At 38.0% G+C, this 23,493-nt stretch overlaps 1 long non-coding RNA gene across 1 annotated transcript; it reads right to left on the reverse strand.

Annotated features, from left to right (window-relative positions):
* Positions 1–9,758: 9,758 nt before the first annotated feature.
* Positions 9,759–23,493, reverse strand: LOC124402381. The gene is made up of 3 exons (XR_006928706.1): positions 23,358–23,493; positions 14,129–14,236; positions 9,759–10,859 (listed from the first exon to the last, which is right to left on the reverse strand). It is a non-coding gene; the product is annotated as an uncharacterized LOC124402381 (long non-coding RNA).

Genomic DNA, 23,493 nt, shown 5'->3' on the forward strand with positions numbered 1-23,493 from the left:
ACAACCTACACTGATCCAAGTGAATGTTGGAAATTCAAATATTTTATAGATTGTAAATTGTGGAGTTTGAACGCTTTAAAGTTTAAGATTATTTTTCAAATGCTTACTGTATTAATATGTAACAGTAAAACGAATAGCAATTATAAGGAGTTTAAAGGGTTGCATATAATGTATAAGGTTTATAAGGTTTAAGCTGCGGGTCTGTAGTAATCTTGCAAAAAAAAAAAAAAAGGAACGGTTTCTAACAGTTGTGACCATGTTAAATCTATGCTTTGGCCTGACCTTAAGCATTTGTCACTTTTTATATGTGAATAAAATTTTTTGATGAACTTACACCAGTGTAACACTTACAATCATTCCTTTGCCTTAAGAGAGCCATCTTTTGATGAGGAGAACAGTCTCCTATGGAGAAAGTGGTCTTAGGCAAGTCCTGATCATTGTGTGTGTGTGTGTGTGTGTGTGTGTGTGTGTGTCACAGCCCTGGTGTTCTCTGTCAGCCATGTGTTTAAATTACCCCCCACCGGCATTCAAATTACAGCTCCTATCTCATCAGTTGAAGGGTGGTGGCTCTACTGCATGATCACATTAATGCAAGTTCACCAGCCTTCTACCACACACACTCGTACACGTGCACTCTGATGCACACACACACCGACACACACACACACACACACACACACACACACACACACACACACACACACACACACACCACACACACACACACGCACACACACACACACACGACACACACACACACACACACACACACACACACACACCGACACACACACCGACACACACACGCACACACACCGACACGCACACACACACACACACACACACACACACACACACGCACACACACCGACACGCACACACACACACATACTACATAATGAGGCAAAGTCATCTTTCTCTGAATCCCTGCTGGGTGTACCTGCAAAGTACAAAGGCCCAGATGCTCTATTTTAGGAGCACCTCTTTTAATTTATTTCCTTGATTTGCCGATAATAATAATAATTGTGCTGCAGGTGCTGCATTGAAATTAGCTGACACTTTCCCTGGGCGCTATCACTGAGCCATCGCCTTTTTTCCCCCTATTTTTTACGGCCTCGCTTCTCGCTTTCTGCATCTCTCCCTCTCTTCCTCTCGGCTGAGACATAAAGGCCATAGCACTAGTTCCTCTTCTTCTTCTTCTGCCCCCCCTCCTAGCTTATTCAAATCAGGCGTTCGAAAAACTAACCATGTTTGAATTGTGATGGCACGTTTACAATTTACTGATACTGATGCATAATAGGCAGCCGGGGCAAACCCGAATTGAAAATGATTTTTTTTTTTTTTGTTGCTTTTCTGTATTCTAATCACAGTGTTACATGATAGCTTACAAGGGTGTCTTTGAAAAGTGTCTCTAACTAAATAAATTTGATTTGAACAGGGTGTGTTTGGCAGATTGGCTTGTGCATATTTTGCCAGCACGCCAGGTGCTGTCAAGGATAAAGTACCTAGTTTGCTGTGTATAATAGGATGCAAGACTTCCAGAAAAAATACTATTCTATTAGATGCGCTGGAGGCGGGGGACAAAAGGATCCTGGGCCGCCTAGAGCCAGCACTCTCAAACTCAAAAAGTGAGTGCTAAAGAGGGAATTGATGTATGTTGTGTGACACTGGGTCCATTTCGAAGTCTAATGACAAATTGAAATGTGTTTTCCCCTTATGGGAAAGAAAAATTACACGCATTTAACATTTAACTTGTTTAACATGTGATTTTCTACACACGAGGGGGGATAAAATGTCCGTCCATTTTGCATGCACATGTGAACTCAAGCAAAACTGTGACATCATGTGAACATGCAAAAAGTAAGACTCAAGACATTCAATGTGGCGCTAAATGTATCGTAAAAATTATTATTTTAAAATGAAATTAAACCATTAAATGTACGGATTTTCAAAAATATGGAAATAAAAAAATTTACATGAAAATAAAATAAAAATAAAAACTAACACATTTTTCACAAAAAAAATTTAAATATACGTAAACATTCAGTAACTGAAAATTAACACTAAAAACAGAAAATTCAATGAACATAAACACTATATAGAGAAAAGTTTATGGTACTTATTTAGCCACAAGGGTGTTAGTAATGTCGAAAACTGAAAAAGGGTGAGGGGGCCGGGGGGTGCAGTCAGCATTCCAATTCATTCTGAAGGTGTTCAGTAGGGTTGAGGTCAGTTCTCTAGCAGACCACTCACTATATTGGGCCTCTGTCTGTGGTACGTAACAGTTTGGGGAAGAGCTACATATAGCTGGAAAAGTCAGGAGACCCAATGCTACACCCTGTTGATTTAAAACGAATGTAAGAAACATACAATTCAACACTGTTGTTGGCAAATAATTAACACTATAATTTCACAAATATAGGCAAATAGTAATTTCCCCACCCAAAAAATTTAGCACTAGCCCTGTCATTTACCGTTGTCCTTTCTGAACATATGATATACTGAAAACCACGCATACCGTTAATACCTCCATTTTACAAATTTTTCCTCAATACCTCATTTTCAGGGATTCCATCTGTAATCAGAGGCGTGCTGAGCCTCAGCTAAGATTGTCATCATTGTTTAAAAAGGCTCACCATCCCCAGTCTCTTGTTTTTCAGTCCAGCTGAGCTCTTAATTATTTGATGGGTTCATTATGGGCTATAATTGGAGTGGTTCGGTGCAAGCGGCCACGTCCTATAAAGGAGGGCAATAAAACTACAGAATAGACCGAGTGGGCAAAAAAAAAACCCCACCCAGGGAGGTCCTTACCCTCGCCGTGACCCCCAGCTTTTCATCAACAGGAGACAAACAATCATTTTCGAATGCAAATCATATGCACCCGTATTAGCATAGGCCCCTTTTCAACTGCTGACCAATTAACGACCCGAGAGTCATCATGTGATATCTCACCTGGTTAATACCCATGCGACAGGTTCACTGATGCATGCTGGGTGCCCTTATCATTATGGCTAGTGGAAGATTTTTTTTTTTTGAGGGAAAGGATGCACATCTTTAAAGGCATTAGTAGTTTCTGGGTGAATGGTAATGCAACAAAAACGACAGACAACACAAGTTTTTTGTGTTGTTTGTACTATAGTCTTTAGGATTAATCAACCAAATATTAGCATACCAAACGTCTTTTTTCCCTTCCCCAAGAAAATGTTGTCACTTAAGAGAAAAAGACAGGGAGAAAGGGGAAAGCACCAGAGCGCTGTTTCTTTAAGATAAAATATTCTACATCATAATTATCTCCTTAAGGTAGAAATATTAGCATATCCTCCAATCTTATTATCTGAGAAATTGCCTCATTAAGTCGGCAGCTTCCCCTTGTGCCCACCTTGCGCGCCATTGTCCATATTTCATCAGTGAAGCCGTAGAGCTTCCAGGCAGCTCTGATTGGCAAGAGGCATATGCCTTCGAACGGGTCTCTGTGGGGCAAAATGCCTGATTCTTTCTCTTCCACTTTAATGGCAGGAAGATCACCATTAATTTCACATGTCTCTGCTTCCTACAGCCAACTTACGACCAAGTGGCCTCGCTGCTCCGTTCCTGTCCTCTCCTTGTGTCCCTCCTGCCCTTCATCCATTCAACTGTTTCCTCCTCAGCTGTCCTTCATGTCTGAAAGAGCGTCGCCTGTCATAAGAAGGTGCTCTTTTGCAAACGAGGATCATGTCCCTCGAGGTGACGTGACACTGATGAAATCTTCAATTTGAACTTGGTCATTGCACATCAACACGCAGCTTTATCTCCAATTTAAATGTCTACTTGGACACGTATGTTTTATGAGGTCTTCCTGTGGCAAAAGTATTTAGCTTCACTGCTATCCATATATATTAGAGATGATATTAGCTTAAGGGTTCTTCTGGGTTTTTTTTTTTTTGCACTGTATGTATCCCTGCATTGCTCAAACTCTGCGTTCTATCTCTGCACACATTTACCAGAATAATCCAAATGATTACCGCCACAAATTACATGTTACTGCTATCAGATATTAATGAGATGCCCCCAGAAGCTCCCTAACGGTTTAATCGGCAAAGATTTAATCCATGAAATGACATCTGACACCCATGAATTCATAATGAAATCTGTTTTAATCTCAAACAATAGCCTTAGACATCCACATTACAGCTTTTGGGGAATATTACGACTCAACCTGCTGGATAGCCGAGTCTCTAAAGAAAAGCACAGGATAGAATAAAGTATTATTTACAGTGGGCTTGATTTTAACGGAAGGTGCAAGACGCAGGTCCACTCGCTGTAACTGCAATCTAATTGGTTCGAAAGCAATCTCTCTTATGGCCAAGTGGGTTTGTAATTCATCCGTTAATTGAATCTATTGCTCAGCTAAATGATTTCAGTGCTCCGTCTCAAATAGTTTGGCCTGCGGCATGGCTGCGAGCTAGAACGTTCTGTGCCGGAGCGTGTTGGTAAAAGAGCACTCGTTTGGCTCTAGATTGATTAACATAATGATAATTTAGTGCTCTTTTATAATGGAAATTTCTCCACAATTATGCATTATTTCATCAGAGTTACAAAAAAAAAGAAGAGAAAAAATGGGAAAAAAAAAAAACAGAATCTTCTGTCTTTACATAATATACAATTATCTGGGTCTATGAGCTACAATGAGCTAGTGGTGCATGTAATAAAATGATAATATAATATAAAATAATATTAGAAAATAAGCAGCTTCATAACAATCGACCAATCGGACTGTTTCACAAAGCAGTGCATTTCGGGGTTAAAGAGAACCCCAACAAGACCCCTGAGGTAATTAAAGTGTAAAATGCCACAGGTCTCAATTAAGCAAGAACTGTGCTATTTGTTTAGAGTAAATTAGAGATGTCACACTTATAGCAGACAGCATCTTGCGTTTTTTTTTTTTTTGCTGGGTATCTGCAGCACGTGTAGGGCAGGTTGGTTCGAGTCCTGATATGCTTAACAGCCAATTTACAAAGGTCAGGTCCTATGGATCAAACCGTTCAGTAAATTGCACCTTCAAACTCATAAATGAGAAACAATCATCTCGTGAAAGGTCACAGAGACAGCACTGCGGATTATAATAATAAAGTAAGCCAGCCTTGCTTCTCCACTAATTTACTCGCAACCGACGCCAGGCTAAAGAATCCCTCCTCCGTGTCTCCGTATGACGCCTGCCTGAGAGAGAAGCACACGATAAATTCTAATGAGGAGGTGCTTTTTAAAATTATTATTATTCATTTCCACCTGCAATGCAAAAGGTGATCATTTGGACAGTGTAAATAGCAAACGTTGTATACCGTGCAGCACAATATCCCGCAGCAAATGAAACAATAAGATTTGTGAATTTGCGAAGGAGCTCGCACGTGTCTATACGAGACTGATTGCACGACTGCAGTGCCATTTGTGTCCCACTGATATTACATTTATAAATATGCATGTAAATTAAAGATGAATTACATTTAAAACACGGGTAAAATTTCCTGCAGGGCCTGCGTTTTAACCCACTGCATTTCAACCATGTACCATGACATACACCTTATGCACAAAAAGTATTGGGACACCTGGTATTTTCTGCCAGATGTGCTTCTTCCCCAAACTGTTACAACAAATTTGGAGGCACACACTTGCATTAAATTACAATAGCATTAGATTTAGCCTTCACTTGACATAGGAGACCCGAACCTGTTCCAACGTGACAATGCTCCTGTGCATAAAGTAAGCAGAAGATATGGTTTACATGGATTTGGAGTGGAAGATCTTGAGTGGCCTGCTACAAAGCTCTGTCCTCACCCCTACTGAACACCCTTGTGGCTGAATGTGGAGGTTATTATAACAGTAAATGGGGACTAAATGTGGAATGGGATTTTTTCTCAAAAAGCACACGAATCTTGTGGTCGGGTCTCTACAAACTTTTGTCCATATTGTGTATGTATTCAAGTGAAAAGTGAAAAAGTGCTCTTCTAAAACAGTTCACAGCAGATGATGAGCTGGCATATTTCCTGATTATTTATAGCACTGATGAGTTTGACTGGATGTTTAGATGCTAATAAAAAATGCTAATGATAAAATGAGCATCTACATTCTACATTTAAAATGAGGAGAATTTTATTGCTGTTGCATGCAGTCGACAGCCAAAAGAAAGATGAAAGATGTAAAAATATTGAGATATATATTAAATTCCAATAATTCTAAAGTACAAACACCCACAAAGTATAGCAGCAAAAGCATAAAGGAAAATTATTCAAGTATATTCCTCTATGTATTAAATCACATAAAAAAATCCTTCAGATTTCCTGATGATCTTTATGTCTTTTTTTTTTTTTTCTTATGACATTGTGATATTGGCTGTCAATGTCACTTCAAGCGTGCAACAGTCTCACCCACATTTCAGCGTGAAAGTAGGTTATTAATTAAATTGAAATAAATCATTAGAATGGCCTTAATGTCCTCATGCCATTAACATAAATTATATATGTTTTTTTTTTATTTTGGTAGTCTCTAAATTTCTGAAGCAAAATGCAAGAAGATATTGTTGCATGAGATGGGTTTGTATATTTGTGTATGGCTATCCACAAGGTTTTAGATTCACGTTCTAAATTATTTTTAAATACAATTTAAAAATAAATACTTTATATATTATATGCATGTGGATTTTGTAGAAGGACAAAAAAGCTTGACACTTTTCAACTCAGTTAAAACAACCTTGTGACGTCTACTGACACGAACCCAAAGTTCTGGACTATCAATAAGCCGGCTGTGCAGTCCGTGCCAAATGTCTGATTACCTCACATCAGCAGCCAGTGTCCATAAAAATATGACCTCATCACTACCCGCTCTGATCTCTTACTCTGGACCGCGTCCAAGGCGGCGCACTTTTTAATGACATCCACAAGACTGCTGATCTAAGAGCTCGTCTGCAGCTGCAGTCACAATCCACGTCTCATCCCGAGCTGCAATCAAGAAAACAACACTGCTTCAGCCTGTGACGATTCACACATCACGACCTGGCATTCGCAGCCTCGTGGAGTGAGAAAGGAGGGGAGAAACGGGGACACTTTGCCAACCTAATTAAGCCTGTGGAAGGATCTATATGTCCAGGGTTAGCCAATTACAGCCTCATCCATATGAGTGTGTTAAAAGGAGTTCTCCTGGGAGAACTCGGGACGAGGCCAGAGGAAGCTCTGACAGGGTGTACAGATACAGCAGACACCGGTGGGGTGTGACGGTGTACTGTTCTGATGTAAAAAAAATTCAGGAAGAAAAACCCTGAAATATTCAATATGGTCAGTGGAATATTTGATAAGTTCAGTGAAAGTAATAGGAAGGGTGTGTAAAATGAGTTTTGATGTATAGATAAACTTATAAAGAACAAACTTATAGACACTAATCTTATGCATTCCAACTTCATAACCTCTATCACTGTGAAGCTGCTTTGGGACAATGTCCCTTGTTTAAAGTGCTATACAAATAAAACTGAATGTATTAACTGGCATTTCAAGTCCTTAAAGTTTAAGTAGTTTGATTCAAGGTTTCACAAATAAAAGCATATATACTGTACAGCTTGGTCTATATGTCTGAGACTATGTTGAAAATTCCACTTTGGAATTTTGAAAAATGTTGAATATGATTCTGCACGGTTTCAAGGTCACGATTTAAAATGCAAGCAAAGTTGTCACACTGACCATCTTTTATATCCTTTGTATAACTCTTTGGACAGCTCTTTGTAGAACTCCTTATAAAGTCTGATATTTTTTACTGAAGCACATGTTTAAACAACACGAAGACGGATTTGTTTGAACACTGAACGTCAAGGTTTTACACTTCAACTTGCGGAATCCGGAGTTCAGCTCACCGTCATAAAAAGAAACGTGCGAAGACGATTTTACTTTTCAAATCATGTTTTAGCAGGTAATGTAATTTGTAACAAAAAATAAATACAACATTTAAATAGAACAAAATGTGTCTACGAATGTCTTCAAAAACATGATCGCTTTAAATAGTAAGATGGGATGAAGAGTAACATGTCCACATTTACTAATAAATTACTTCCATAGATTTCGAAATAAGTCTGTATTAGACATATTTAAGATTTATCTTTTAAATTCTCCTTTTTTGTCAATAGTTGCATTTTAAATAACTTCAGATACGAATTATGAATGAAACCCATATTGCTGATTGTATTTTTTTATTTGTATTTCAATGATTCTATACTGCATCTGATTTATATATGCATCTGATGATGATGTAATCTGAGTTTAAAAAAAAGCCTGACTTTCAAACCACTATGTGATCGTTTAGGAAAATGACGAGACAATTTGGAAGTTGATAATCAGCAAATATGAGCAATTTAAAGCCTTGCGTAAGCCTCAAATACTGATACTTCAAAAAAAAAAAAAATAAATCACACTTGCTAAAAAAATTTTTTTTAACCATGGCGTAAACCCAGAAACATTTTGTAAAGCACTGCTTTAACACCAGCTTAAAGTCACACAGGCCTCACTGCAGCAATAAAGCCATGATTTGAACAGAGGGCACTGGTAAACGGAAAAACGCCAAGTACTCTCCTGAGCCGAGCATAACGGCCCACGATAAAACCTCCACGTACAGACTGGAATAATCACACATTTGAATGATTGAATTCTCCCAAAGCCCCTACATTAGCAACACTTCTATTTTGTTTGGCAAGACGTGGTCCCCGTAATCAAATGTAACTCGAAATGACTCTCCAGGTGTATCTGTTCGCCACTTGCCACTCGCCTGTCAGACAAGAGAGGGGGAAAAAAAATAATATTTAATTTCTCTGCCTGTCTCAAATGCTCCTCGAAGCTATTTGTACAAATGTTGAAGGAGAAAAGAAACGATTGCTTAGAGTGCGCAGTCAGCAGGGGGGTGACATGAACACAATAGGTTTGGTCAGGGGGGTAATTGCAGCTCATTGGGGTGTCAGTCTGAGGTGCGTTTGCTCGCCACAGGCGTTCCGTGCCATTCGGAGACAGAGAAAGTAGATAGCTTCATCCCTTGCACCAGCCACACATAATAGCCCATGGAGACTACTGGATGGACAACAGGGGGCAGTATTGAGTTTTAGTAAAGTGATTGTTCGTCAGCGTTTCACTCTTTCTCACCCTTTGGTAAGGTAGCACACGGCAGCCGTGTGGCAATCCTTCTCTCTCTCTCTCTCTCTCTCTCTCACCACAACCAGACGAAGAAGCTGGCAGGGGTCCAGGCGGCCAGTGTGGCTGGATTAATTACACTTTTTCAATTAATGCTCTAACAACGAGCTGTTATGCGTTCCCAATGATAAGCTTGTGCACAGTGAAGCCGATGTGGGAGATAGCACACGCTGATGACTTATTATTTGCCGAGAAGAAGAGCCACATGATTGCACATCCATAAAGTTCTTCAGGGGGTTACAGATTCCTGTGATTATTACACCCAAAACAGTACATGCGACTCATACCCTGAAAATTCTAGTCAATTTATCAGTCCTGGTTGGTCTGTAAACAGGTCAGAGTTGTGTTTCTTAACCTGTTAACTCAAAATCATTTATTCATTTTCCACTAACAACTAGAAATATAAATATAAAGCAATGTACTATGAACTTCTCACCTCTTAGGACATGTGTAAGCTACAGTATTGATGTGAAAAATATTTACGTTTTATACAAACTCTAAAGTACAAATGTACACTGTCTAAATTACAGCATATTAAAGAAAACAAATTGCCTTGAGAGGAAATCCAGATAACTAATTTATTATTGACAACGTGAATGTGTAAACACTGTGTAACTGTAAGAAAAGAAAAAGAAAAATCAGTTCTAGCAGCACTTGAGATGATTTTTATTTTCACTTGGCCCAATCAGATCAGTCCATTTCATTAGACGCTCTTAAAGATAATACAAATTAAAAGTGTGTTAAATTAAAGTGAGCGCTTTGCCCATGTGCTGTACAACATCATCGAAAGAGAGGATAAAATATTGAGACTTAGGGCTAGGTTTCTGTATGTTATTTCAACTCCGTCTAGAGAGAAAGAGAGAGAGTGTGAGAGAAAGAGAGAGAGAGAGAGAGTGTGTGTGTGTTTGTGTGAGAGAGAGAGAGAGAGAGAGAGAGAGAGAGAGACCCCTACTGCCCTCTATCTGAAAGACTGAAGGGCTGAATTCAACCCCCCATTAAAGTGTTGAAAAATTTAAATAATAAAAAAAAAAATGGAACGTACTTTTTAATTAAAAAGGATCCTAATAATCCACATCATATTATATGGCGCAGATTCATCGGTCAATTTAATAACATGGAGCCTTTTGGATCTTAATATCTTTGGAAACAGGTTTCCTTCATAACTGAGGGGCTTTGTTAATTACACACCGGGCCTAATGATTCTGAATATTCAGTGGCTCTCGATGTTTTGATAAATGGGCTTCCACCAAGATTTATTCCTAATTATCTCATTTGTCTTTCTCCATTACTTTTTATAGCTTAAATTTATGAAGTCATTAAGACGTTAGTGGCCCTGATAATGATTAGGAGAAAGAATTGTATGAAAGTGAATTATACGAAAATGATTATGGCTGAAGGAGTGTTTAAAATGGAGCCGCAGAGGAAGTGGCGCAGGCTTTGTTTGAAGGTGCGGGGGCCCTGATGCGAACGGAAATAACGGGGATTAAAACATCTTTGTCATCACTTGCGCCTCTCTCTCGCTCTCTCTTCTCATTCTTGCTTTCTTCTTTCTTCATTCTCTCTCTCTCACTTCTGTTCTCCCTTGCACATATTCATCTCTTAATGTCGTCTCGTTCTGCTGGTAGCTCTATTCTCTTTGGAAACAGGGATGAGATCTTTCTTGGGCTGAAGAAAAAAAAAATGTTAAAATAAGTAGGGGATTATTTTTAAAGTGGCCTTTTTGTGCCAGCATGTTTGTTTCATTTCAGCACATCTTTGAAGACGAAATGAAACACATAAATACAGTCCATTACATCTGCATTTGGGCTTCTTTTATTATTATTACTTTTTTTTACTGAGTTCAGGCTTCCAGACCCACAAGCAAGCAGTGACATTTATTACTTATTTTTTTCTCTCAGCTGGTTTTTCTTTTCTCTCAGCGTAACCCTCCGCCCACCCTCCCCTACCATAACCCTCCAACCACCTCACTTAATTACACAGTGGGCGTGCTCAGGCCTCCCATATGTTGTTTCAGAGTCACTCTTCGTTTACACATCTGCTTTACGGCCAGCATGTGGAAATGTTGGTCAAGCTATGCGTTTTTTTTGTTGTTGTTTTTTCGAGACGCTTCAACACGAGCTTCTTGAATTCGCTCAAAACCATAATTGGCAGATGAAGAAGATAATTGCTGGAACACAGGCAGGATTCGAAAACTTTCCAAAAAGTAAAATAAGTAGCACTGGCAGGGTCTAGGACGTGTGTGTGTGTGTGTGTGTGTGTGTGTGTGTGTGTGTGTGTGAGAAGGTGCGTTTTTATATCTTTGTAGAGACCACCAATGTATTTGGCTTGTCCCTATTAAAAAAAATGTTGTTACAAACAAAAAAAAACGAATAGAGCCAAAAATGTTCTGCTTTTCAGTAACTGCACGATAAGGGTTATAGGTAAATTTAAACATAGCGTTAGCTAGTTGCTTGAATAATTATGTCAGTGGAAGGTCCTTGCATGTATAGTAGGGCAGACGTGTGTGTGGTCCGCATTGGTGTGTGCGAGAAAGCGCCTGGATGAACCCATGTCCGCTGAGAGATTTCGCAGAAGGGAGACCAACTAACTCATCAGTGGTGTCTATTCTCTGTGTCTCCCTCCCTCTCGTCCTCCCTCTCTCTACGGAGAAAGACAGATCTGAAGAGGCTACGCAAGGCCCCTGCTTAATTAATTATTTAATTATCTAATCAAGGCAGGATGAAGAGCATCTCCTTACACCAGTGTTAATTATGGAACAGCTGGGGCAGGGTGCTGGAGGAATACTGAAATGAGGCCTGGCATGCTCTCATTTTTCTTCTTGCTTGCCCACACACTCTCGTCGGTGAGCAAGCCGCTGGCCAGCAGGGAGCGCAGGGCCTCCGCTGGAACACTTTTTGAAAGAAAAAAAAAGAATCAGGCATGAATTTGCTGCTATTATCCAATAAGCCCGGTATTGGGCAGTGCTAGATCAGTGGGTAAGGTTCTGTTCTAGTGACCAGGTTATGAATTCAGAACCCAGGACTGCCTAAGAGCTTTTGTTCAGCTCTTGAACAAGGACATTTCCCATCAAATGCTCTGTACTCGGATTAGACTCGGCTTGACTTGTAGATTGAAGTGTTCACTATAGAAAAGCTTGTAAATGTAAATCAAGTGTGAAAGAGGGCAAAGAAATCAAGCAGGAGCATGAGATTATAAAGATTAAGGACTGACTAAGTGTCTGACTTTTTTTTTTTCCACAATGAACAGGTTTAAAAAATAATTTTAAATTATTGTTTATCTTGATTGGGACTTTTGTATCAGAAGCTATTTGTTTAGCTGTTCTGACTAGCCAAATAAATCCTCATCGAGTGTGAGTTAGGTGCACATTTTTGCACATCCAGCTCATTTGAATTGAACAAAAAAAAACAAAAAAAGTTACTTGACACTTCTACTGGCTCATGGTGTTGTTCTTGACAGATCTGTCTCTATATATCCCTGTTCCAGCTAGAGAGCTAGCTTAGATCAGCTTCTGGCTCACATTTGTGTTTTTCTATGCTGTATTCTAGCTGCTGGGCATTTATGACTTTTGCTTTTTGGTTTTAGCTAGCATGCAACAGCTGCTAATATTCTCTGCTTTTTCAGTTATATGAATGAGTTTTTATGCCCAACACTTCTGCAAACACAGCAAAGAATTATATTTTTAGAATCACAAATATTTTGGTTCCACACACATTGTTACACATTTGGTGTTAACCTACCGTATTTAGTGAAAAATGAGAGGTTAAGATTGAGAACAGTTTCCAACATCCTACAGTTTTAAGCATTTTTCAGATGACATCTAAAGTTACTGTTATAGCCAGTCATAAGGAAGAAGTGGAATTCAGTTTATTTGACTCTGATATTTTCTGAGCCCACTGTAGTAATATATTATCTGGTAAAAACCTACTTGACTGTGATTACCGTAACTTTGTACTGTAATACATTGCAACGTTAAACATCTTAACAATTGGTATGTTTAAACTAAAAAAATGGTGAGCTATGCTGAAGTATACACAATCTACATTATAAGCAGCATTTAAAGAAAGCTAAGATAAACTAGCTAGCTTGTTTACACACAGTTTCAGCTGTAATTGATCCTCAAACCCACAAAAATCTTTTTTATCCAATTTGTCAGTTTAAAAAGTTCCTAAGTCAGAGGCATTCTGAGTAATGCAATGAAATAGGGATTAACTGTGCATTTTGAAACTACACAGACTTACCAAGGCAAAAAGAAACCCAACTTATGCAATGCATACGGGTGGTTAAAAAAATTATTTCAACCTTTCCCATGTCACCCTGTGTAATAGCATACTTTTACTACATTTCAGAAACGAATGGCGTTCCTTGCTGCTGCCGAAATGGATACGTGAATTAAGTTAAATGAGAACCTGTCGTGGGACCACAAGCGTAACTTCACAGTTCTCATGACAGTTTGCAGGGAGTAAGGGTTCTCTTACTTTGTGTCTGTAACAATAGAAAACTCTACTTAAAAAAGGTATAATGTGCAGGAGAATGGAACACTGAACTGCATGAATGATCAAAATATAGTTCTTATTAGATCAGTATTTGATTTTGATTCATTTAAGTACATTCAAAAGCAATTATGATTTACTTAAGTAGAAATGTAAAGGGAGAACATTTACTGGTGTAAAGTTGCACTGAAAAGGATTTGGACTTTTACTCAGATACAGGAGTGATGCACTGCCTCCACCACTGGATATACTGTAACAGTACCGGAGCTTTTGTATTGCAAAAACTCAAAAGATCTGGCTAGATATTCAGGTTTACTCAGCTTTACATGGCTCTCAGGTTGGATGAAGTTAAGCCATAAGAAGCCGATATCTCCACAGGTTTTAGTTTGCATACTTTTGTGATTATTACCACACTTTTTTTTAGAAACTTAAAATGGAACATACCTGATCAATTGATCCATGATGCTCGGATGTTGCTGAACTGTAAATTTGTGGCAGGAAACTGTATTTATTTCTGAACTGTGATATTTTGTTCAAAAACAAGAAGTGAAGCTGAAAAAAAACCCAAAAACAATAAATGTATAAGTACTATGCTTTAATTATGATAAAGGTAAGTTGCAAATAGCATCTTAGCAATTTTTACAATGCAGCTCGATTGCTAATCGGGAAAAAGTTTCCACAATGCCTCTTTTGTTATATCTGTTTTTAATATTCCACTTTCTTCTTGCCTAGACTCCTCCAGATATAAATTTGCTTTCTGAATGTAGTCTTTTGTGTTTCTTGGCTAAGCAGTGACCAAAAAATTCACAGATTAAATTTACATTGGTCTTTTAAAGGTAAAATCCACTTAAAGCATCTACGCTGGAGCCGAGTGGCCCAATGGGTAGTCACATTTATTTAAAATACACATAAATAAAGGCAAAGGAAACAAAGTCTGTAAACCTAGAGACAAAGAGTAATGGTTTTTGGAGACATGGAGACAGGTGTTAAATAATAGGTGCAGGATTGTGTGTGTGTGTGTGTGTGTGTGTGTGTGTGTGTGTGTGTGTGTGTGGGGTGTTGGGGGTCATCCAAGTCCAAGTCAGTGTATCTTTTCTTAAAAAAAAAAAAAAAAAAAAAGTACATAAATAAATAAAATATGCTAAATGACACCACTGGGAACCGCTACATGAAAATAAATTCACAAACACATTATCTCACACACACTGAGAATGTACAGATCCATTGCAGGGAAATAGCAAGGCTTTTGAGTTTAGTGAAACTACAGTCTAAAGTTAATTTCGTGACAAGAACTGTTTAGTTTAACTGAGATGCTTATGCTGTTCCAAAATTTGTTGCCAGAGTTAATTACTGCCCCTCCCCAAATTTACCAGACAACAAGTGCTGAATAGTGTGTTCTTGTTTTTTTACTTGTTCTACACTTTACAGTGTCTAGGCTGAGGCTGACACTGTAGCCTACGCTGACAATAATAAGGTTGAAATGTCTGGCTCTATAAATATAATAATATACAGTACTGCACAAAAGTTTAAGGCAAATGTCAGAAAAATATACATTTACATTTTTTCTCTTAATTTTTTTTTTAACAATTTACTAAATGCAAAGAAAGCAAACAGAGAAAAAGATCTACCGTAATTTCCAGACTATAAAGCGCACCCAAATATAAGCTGCACCCACTGAATTTTACAAAGATTTTGATTTTAAACATAAATAAGCCGCACCTGTCTATAAGCTGCAGGTGTCTACATTGAAACTAATGAACTTTACACAGTGTAAGTGTATTTACACAGTGGCAGTGTAAGACAGAGAAAGACAGTGACTGTTACACAGTGTTTGTATCTTAACAGTAGCCTACCAAGAAAGTCATTGTTCACTGTCTTCCTACTTCCTTTCACAACATTTTTATCTTTTGGCATCGTCGTGCGTTTAAAAATCACCATCGGTGAAGCTTTTCTCCCGATGCCGTGCAGCTCAGAACACAGGTGGTGTGTTTTTTCATGCCCGGTTGTTTTCAGCGTGACGAATGATTGCAATTCCTGTAGACAGGACTACCCTAGGTAGTTATACCACATCAGCAAGGTCTCTTCCAGGCAAAGATTTCAGAGCAGACTGGGGTCTCAAGATGTGCTGTTCAAGATATTTTAAAGAAGCAGGGAAGGGTTGAGAACCTTTCATGCAATGGTTAGCCAAGGAAATGTAATGCAGCAGATAAAAGAGAACAGAATACAATACAATACAAAAAGCTATAAATCCAATGTGGAAACAAGGCTGAGTGACTCGACTATGCATGAAAACTGGGATGCAGAAAAATGGCAGCAGGTGCTTTAAACTCGAGTCAAAATCTAAAATATTTGGCTGTAGCTGGAGGCAGGTTGTTTGCCAAAGACCTGGAGAGCTCTCAGACACCACTGAAGCATGGTGGAGGTTCCTTGCAAGTTTGGGGCCGCATTTCTGCAGATGGCGTAACAGGAATAACAGTCTCCTCGATGCTGTGAAAGGTACTTATCTATCATGCATTACCATCAGGGAGGCATTTGAAAAGCCCCAAGCTAATTTTTTGAAAACCACAAAAAATACAGCCAATGTCATTAAGAACAATACCTGCCAGATTTGAGGCAACCTACATCAACAGAAGATCTGTGCTTAGTTCTCCTAAATGCTTGGAACAACCTATTTGTGAAGTTCCTTCAAAAACTGTGCAGGTCTACCTAGAAGAATTGATGCTCTTTTGCAGGTAAATCACACTAAATATTGATGAACACTTTTCATTTTGAAAAGTATTATTATTTTATAGCATAGACGTTCTGTGGACAGAGGAGTCCAAATGAGACAACAGAAGAACTTATGTAAAAGGGAGAACAGGAGAGAAGATGCAAGCCTCACACCTACAATCAAACATGGAGGAGAAAGGGGTTGGAGACTTATTTCAGGTGAAAGAAATACTAAAGTTTAATTCTATACTTCAACACCATGCAATTCCACCTGGACTGCAGTTAATTGGAACCAACTTCACCGTACACCGTTTGACTACCAGACGGACATTTTCAGAAGCTCTCAGATGACTCTACGGTAGTGGTATGTACCAGTGACTGTGATAATAGGAGTAAAGGACGATAGTGGAGAATACTCTGTGGGGTTAATTTTCTGCAGCTAAATGTGGCCAAGACAAAGGAAATGGATTTGGACCTGAGAAAGAGGAAGGCACCGGGTTTCTACATTTGAGGCATCGGTATGGACATAGTTAAGGACTACAAAATACTTGGGGGTGTTAACGGTACTGGATTTATAACACTGAAGTACTTTACAGGAAGGGCCAGAGCTACCTTTATTTTCTAAGAAGGCCTTCAACATCTGCCAGATGATGCTGAGACTGTTGTTGCATCATTACACTGTGGCATACTGGGGAAGCAGGCTGAGAGTGGCAGACACAAACAGACTTAATAGACTGATCCGCAAGGCCAGCGATGTTGTTGGGGAGGAGCTGGACTCCAAAGTACATTCCATCTTGGACAACTCCTCTCACCTACTACATAAGGTGTATGCTCAGTGACCGACTCATACAACCACGATGCAGCACAAAACACCACAGGAGATCATTTCTGCCCGTGGCTATTAAAACTATATAACTCCTTTCTCAAAGTGTTAAAAAGCTGGTACACAATATAGATATAGTATAGTTGTAGATTTTTATGCCACACATATATAATGTTAATATCTTGGGCAATTTATGTGAAACCATTTCAGTGTGATAAGTGTTACATGTGCAACAACTTGTATAACTGAATCGTTGTAGTCTGACTTTTTTCTGCCATTTGTTTTACTGCTGCTATACATTTGTACAGTATATTTCAATAAGATTGGAAATGTATCGATTGTACAGCATCTATACTTAATACATAACAATATGTAAATGTGATATTTTATTATTATTATATATTTATCTTATTTATATTTTACTTATTTTTTTATTTAGAGAGCAGTGAAAAGTGGGCTGGAGGGTTATCTCTCATGAAATGACCTGCCCAGTCACCATACTTTAATCTTATTAAACTACTCTGGGATGATCTGGATCCCAAGGTCAGAAAAATCTCCAACTAGTGAGGAACAAGTTTTACAAGAGGCATGGCATAGTATTTTAGGTGAATGTTTGTAGAAACTGTCCGGATGCCAAGAGTGCTTAAACTGTTATTAAATGCTAAGGGAGGATTGAAATGAAAATAAAGTTCATTTATATATTTGTTTGGTCAAAGTAAATCTTAATACTGTTAGATTTCATATTTTGTTGCCTAGAAACAAAAGGCACAAACATGTGTCTCTCAAAAACCATAAAAGATGTTTCCAAACTGTTTAAAGGCTCTCTAAAGCTTAATTTGATAAAAAATAATGCAAATAAAACAACTTTATCAACTGTAGTTAGTAAAGTTTATTGCATTTTAAGTTTATAAGCTTATGGTGCAAATGAATAACGCTTATGACTTGAATATATAGATAAATGTATGCTTACTACATATATAATACTATATAAATAATAACTACATATATAATAACTAAGTGCATTCCAATATCACTGTATGTTGAAGGAAGTTTGCATAACTTTTAAAAACGTTACTTTGCAAAAAAAAAAAAAAAAAAAAGTTCCACTTGAGAAAATAAATCTGGCAGTGTCATAGCGCTGAGAAATTAAATCGCTCAGACAAATCTCGTTTTGATTAACAGACCTTGAATTTATTACTGACTCACTCAATTACTGCCAGTCCTTGTGTATATTTCGTAGTGATGATGGTTTTCTATATCCCACCAGCTTGGATAAATAAATAAATTGATAAATAAATTTTAAAAGTACAAACACATTTCTAGCTTGACAGATTAAGAGCTTCTTTTAGTTTTCTGATTATTATCCGATGGAATATTTCCCAGAATCCTTCAGCATCTTGTCTGAGCCAGACACTTAAAACGTATAATGTAATATATCCAGAACGATGACGATGCAAGAGAGATCATTTCACAGATGTACACACAAACACCTGAATTGTTTTCAAAGTCGAAAAGCACGCATGGGCACATGCTGTATGCTTGACGCAATTGATCTATTCTTTCTTTATCTCCTCCTCACAGGTGGAGTGGGTTTGCGCTCGTCAGTCTTTCCGCATCGTATTGGTATGGCGTTGCTTTTTCTTTTTCCATTCCGCACAGCCAAGCTTACCACACAAAGATACAAAGAACGAATCAAGCCTTCTGTCAAAACAGCAGCTCTGTCTGCTTACTTTAGAGACGGAATAACCCCCTGCCTCGCACAATAGAAATAAGCACTGGATTAACTCTTTATGTCAGTTCTTGAGATCAGAATATCCCAGCTATGCCTCACTACATGCACTCAGATAAAAACCTGATCCTGAATTCTATCATCATTCACTGCAAGTAGAGTGGATCTTTGTTTGTAAAGTAGTAAACTCTACAATTTGTATAATGTAGGCATATACATGATATGGACAAAGGTTTGTGGACACCTGACCATAGGATTTGTATGTGCCTTTCTGAACATCCCATTCCACATTTATTCCCCATTTACTATTATAATATCCTTCATTCTCCTGGGAAGATGTTCCACTAGATTTTGGAATATGCTTGAAAAGTTTTTTGCTCATTCAGCCACAAGGGCATTTGTAAAGTCGGATACTGATGTAAGGTGAGGAGGCCTGGGGTGCAGTCAGTCTTCATATTCTTCCCACAGTTGTTCAATTGTGTTGAGGTCAGAGCTCTATAGCAGGCCATTCAAGATCTTCCACTCCAGTCCCATGTAAGCCATATTCACGATTCGAGATTTTTTTTTGCAAAATACAACTTGCAGCGGAATAAAAAAACCCGATCGGCCACTCAGAAATCGTGCATTAAGTAAAAGGTCTATGAGTATAAAATAAAAAAAAAATAGGAAAAAAAGAAGTAAGAGAACATATGAGGAAAATATATTATTTAACAAGGTGGCAAAAAAATCGTGCAAATATATTTAGATGTGCAAATGAGGTACAAGGTACAACATGTAATGGAGGTATAATGGACTAAAAACAGTAGCAATGATAAGGTGCATTGGGCAGATGCAGAATGAAGACTTGATGTATAAAGCATATTCTTCTTGTATAAGAATATCTTCATGTCATCTTCACGCTTTTTGTCATACTGAAACAGGTTCAAGTGAAGAGAAAATTAATGCCACTGCATCCAAAAACATCCTATACAATTGTGTGCCTCCAACTATGTGGTAACAGTTTGGGAAGAAACATCATATGGCTGGAAAAGTCTAGTGTCCCAATATGTTTGTGCAAACAGTGTATTTGGATGTAAATCTGAAATAAAATATGAACTTTACCACTATGCCCATAGACACTATGAAAAACACTAACGGAAAAACCCAGAGGTAGAAATGAAAATCATCATCATGTTGTTAGATTTCTGGCTCTGACCGTTTCTCAACTGCAGCTGTGCCAATATAGTAATATTCTTAGTAGTAAATAGTAAAGGTTTTGCAGTTTTCCAATTGAGCTATGAGATAAATCTTCACAAACCTGAAATCAAAATGCTGCAACTATTCTACTGTGCTGTAAGGGGAAAAAAAAGGTAGCCATGGACTACCCGGTGAAGCACTCTTGATGCCGCAGAAGTGATTGCTGTATTAATTGCCTCTCTCATTCCTCCACAAGGTCACCCTATGTCCAACGGAAGATAAGACAAAGCAATTCTTTTGTCCTACACTGGAGCACAGCACATCAAAAAGTTACTCAGGCTGAACCAATGGGTCTGAAGTGGGGCGCTGAGAAGCAGAGGGCATGGAGTGGCTCACCGTTCAAGTGTCTTGACAGATGCAATAATACAGACCTCATTAAAAAGGTACGAGATGCCTTTGCCGGCCTGTGTAAAGCCTCTGGTCCACTATACTTGAAGACTAGACTTTGAAAGATGATCAGCAGCACTGAAACATTTTAGAAGCAGGTCTAAAGCTCTGTGAGGACTGGGTAAGTCATAGTAGTGCATTCGTTATGTAAGCCATCGGTTGTTAAAACATATCCAACATTTCTTGCTGTTGTAGCCAATTAAATGCATTTATTTAGACTATTTATTCAGTAGCATCTAAATAAAGAAGCATTGCATTTTCATAGCTGCTCTTTTTTTGGTTCTTTTATCAAGTGAAATGGCGTAGCGTGGCTAACGACCAAAAGAATTTTCAAAGAGAACTAGACAGAGAAGTTTGCATTTCTTAGTCTTCAGTTCTCTTCAGTCTTCCATTCCAAGTTAAACTGAAGTCTCTTATTTATAGCTGTGAACTAATCATCAACATTGAAGCCCCTAAATGTGACTGTTGTTACCATTCAGTCATGTTATGCTGCTTCTTTAGACATTTTGTAAGCAAGGAATTTTATGTAGCTGAACCTTCACAAATTTCACATGAATAGCCCTGATATAAGAATATACCTAGAATATTCCAGCTCAATAGTCGCATGCTTATCCATTTCTTTTCTAATAAAGAATTTCAGCAGACTTAAAGAAAATAAAGGCAGAGGAAGATCATGTATGGAATTCCTGCCTATTGAATCCCCGACTAAATGTGCGAGACAATCGCAAGTACTCTTAAGTCATCCAAGTTATCTTGGTCTCTCTCTGCACTCTCGAACCCATGCCTGAGGGGAAGTGAGAAAATCCTAATTCCCACCTGACAAAAGGGCATATTGGACATGTTCTTCAGCTTAGTGCCCATAGTGCTGAATAACTTAAAGCACTTATTTCAAAAGTGGAGATGGACAGCTAAGGTCATTACTTTTGACGACTTGAAGAGTAGAAGTTCCGAAGAAATAGAAACTGCTCCGCACCCCTACTTTTATTATACATTAGCATGTAATTTGTGTAATTTTACACGGATTATAGAATTATATATATTTTTTAAAAGCAATCCAAAAAAGAAGGGCATATCCGATTTTTACTGCTCACCCGTGTGAGAGTTAGTGTATTTTAACTAGCATAAAAAAGGTTTATTTAAGGAATTGAATCCAATGGGAAATATGCAGAGCAAAGCAACTGAGAACGGACTCCCGAGACCTCCTTCCATCCAGTTCAACAAGGTGTTCAATGTCAGTGGCTTTCTATATTGGAATATTATTTGACAAAAAATATTTCCTGGTCCACCCATTTGTCTTGGCACCATTTTGTGACAAGGCCAAATACCTGCTTAATACTGGGAACTCTACTGGACTTGGTTCCTATTTTGAACTGAAAATTTTTTAGCAATGGGGTTATGCCAGGAACCATGTAGGTTTCGTTCTTTAATATCATAATGAACATAGTTCAGGATGTGCAGTATAAAGATTACTCTGATGTTTCAATTGTGGGAACATTTTCAGATCTTTTGCATTGCTTTTGCAAGCATATATATTTACATTTATTGGACTTAATTTGGTCAGGGGCATACATATACCAGAACCACAAAAACTACCCTATGCTTTCGGGGATGGGAGGAAACTAGAAAGCCCAGAGGAAACTGCACACAGACATTTACCCGAGCTTATAATCAAACTAGGTGACTATAAAAGCTGCCCACTGACTCACCATGCAACATTTAACTACATAGAATCTGATTCCAAATAAAAAAATAAATAATAATAATAATAATAAAGGTTGTTCAATTGCTCTCAATGTTTTGTTAAAATATTAGCTTTTTTGGCTCAGTGGCTTATAGAGTTTGTTGGATAGAAAATGTGTAATAAAAAGTGTTAGATAAATAACGTGTTTAATGATGACACTTATTTAAATGCCAAATTTCTTTGCAGACAGATTACATACTTCAGCATGTTCACGTCTAAGAGCCCAGTGGATGAATACCCAGTAGCCCTGTAGCATTTACTTCAGTAATAACCTGATTTTCCCAAGTGGTATTGCATTCACATTTGGGCCAGGCTCTTTTTTTTATCAGCTCTAGTGAGAGACAATGATAAATTGGAGGATAACACAACTGATAGTTACATGATGTATTCTATTGCAAGCGACTTGAATTGAGCATGAAATCCTATTGCAAAACCTGCTTTGAAAAGAAAAAAAAAATACCAGTGTTGACATGCTAGAATGGAGTTATTGAGAAATAACCATCAGAATTTTTCAGTAAAATATTTCCTACATGGATTTACCATTAAATTGTCCAGTTTTCTTCCCATCTTAGACAGCTCAGTGTAAATGTGTGTCCAGCTGTCTAGTCCAGAGCTTTATCCTACTAAAGATGGATCAAGTAGTTCTTTTGACTCTCCCAACACTATATATCAGTCTGTACTGTTCAGGATTGCATAAATATTTTCTAAAAACATACATGGAAAGGACAATACAAGCCAGTTCCACATAGAATAATTTTTTTTTGTTTAATCCATAGCTTCCACATCCTACTATGCAGAATGCAGAACTATTATTATTTATTATTATTTTGATTATATTGTAGTGGATGTCAGAAGGTGACTTATTCTAGATTATTATTACCAATTTTAATTCATTATTATCCAAGAGCCACTGAGTGACTTGTGTATACTTTGTACTTTTCCTTCACAATGGGCTGATGGCAAGTTATTATTTTCAATACTCATATTCACTAAATATTCATTTTATGTGATGAGAAGCAGCAACATTTACTGTAAAAGATATACTTACCCAATTCCAGATATGTTGGCACATTTCCAAAAAAAAAAAACCCCATGGAAAAAGACAAGGAATAAATGCTTTACATTTAGTGTATAAAACAGGATCATTATATAGTGGTGTGTGTGAGTGTGTGTGTGTGAGAGAG

Source organism: Silurus meridionalis, chromosome 19 (assembly GCF_014805685.1).
Source record: "Silurus meridionalis isolate SWU-2019-XX chromosome 19, ASM1480568v1, whole genome shotgun sequence".
Lineage (NCBI taxonomy): Eukaryota > Metazoa > Chordata > Actinopteri > Siluriformes > Siluridae > Silurus > Silurus meridionalis.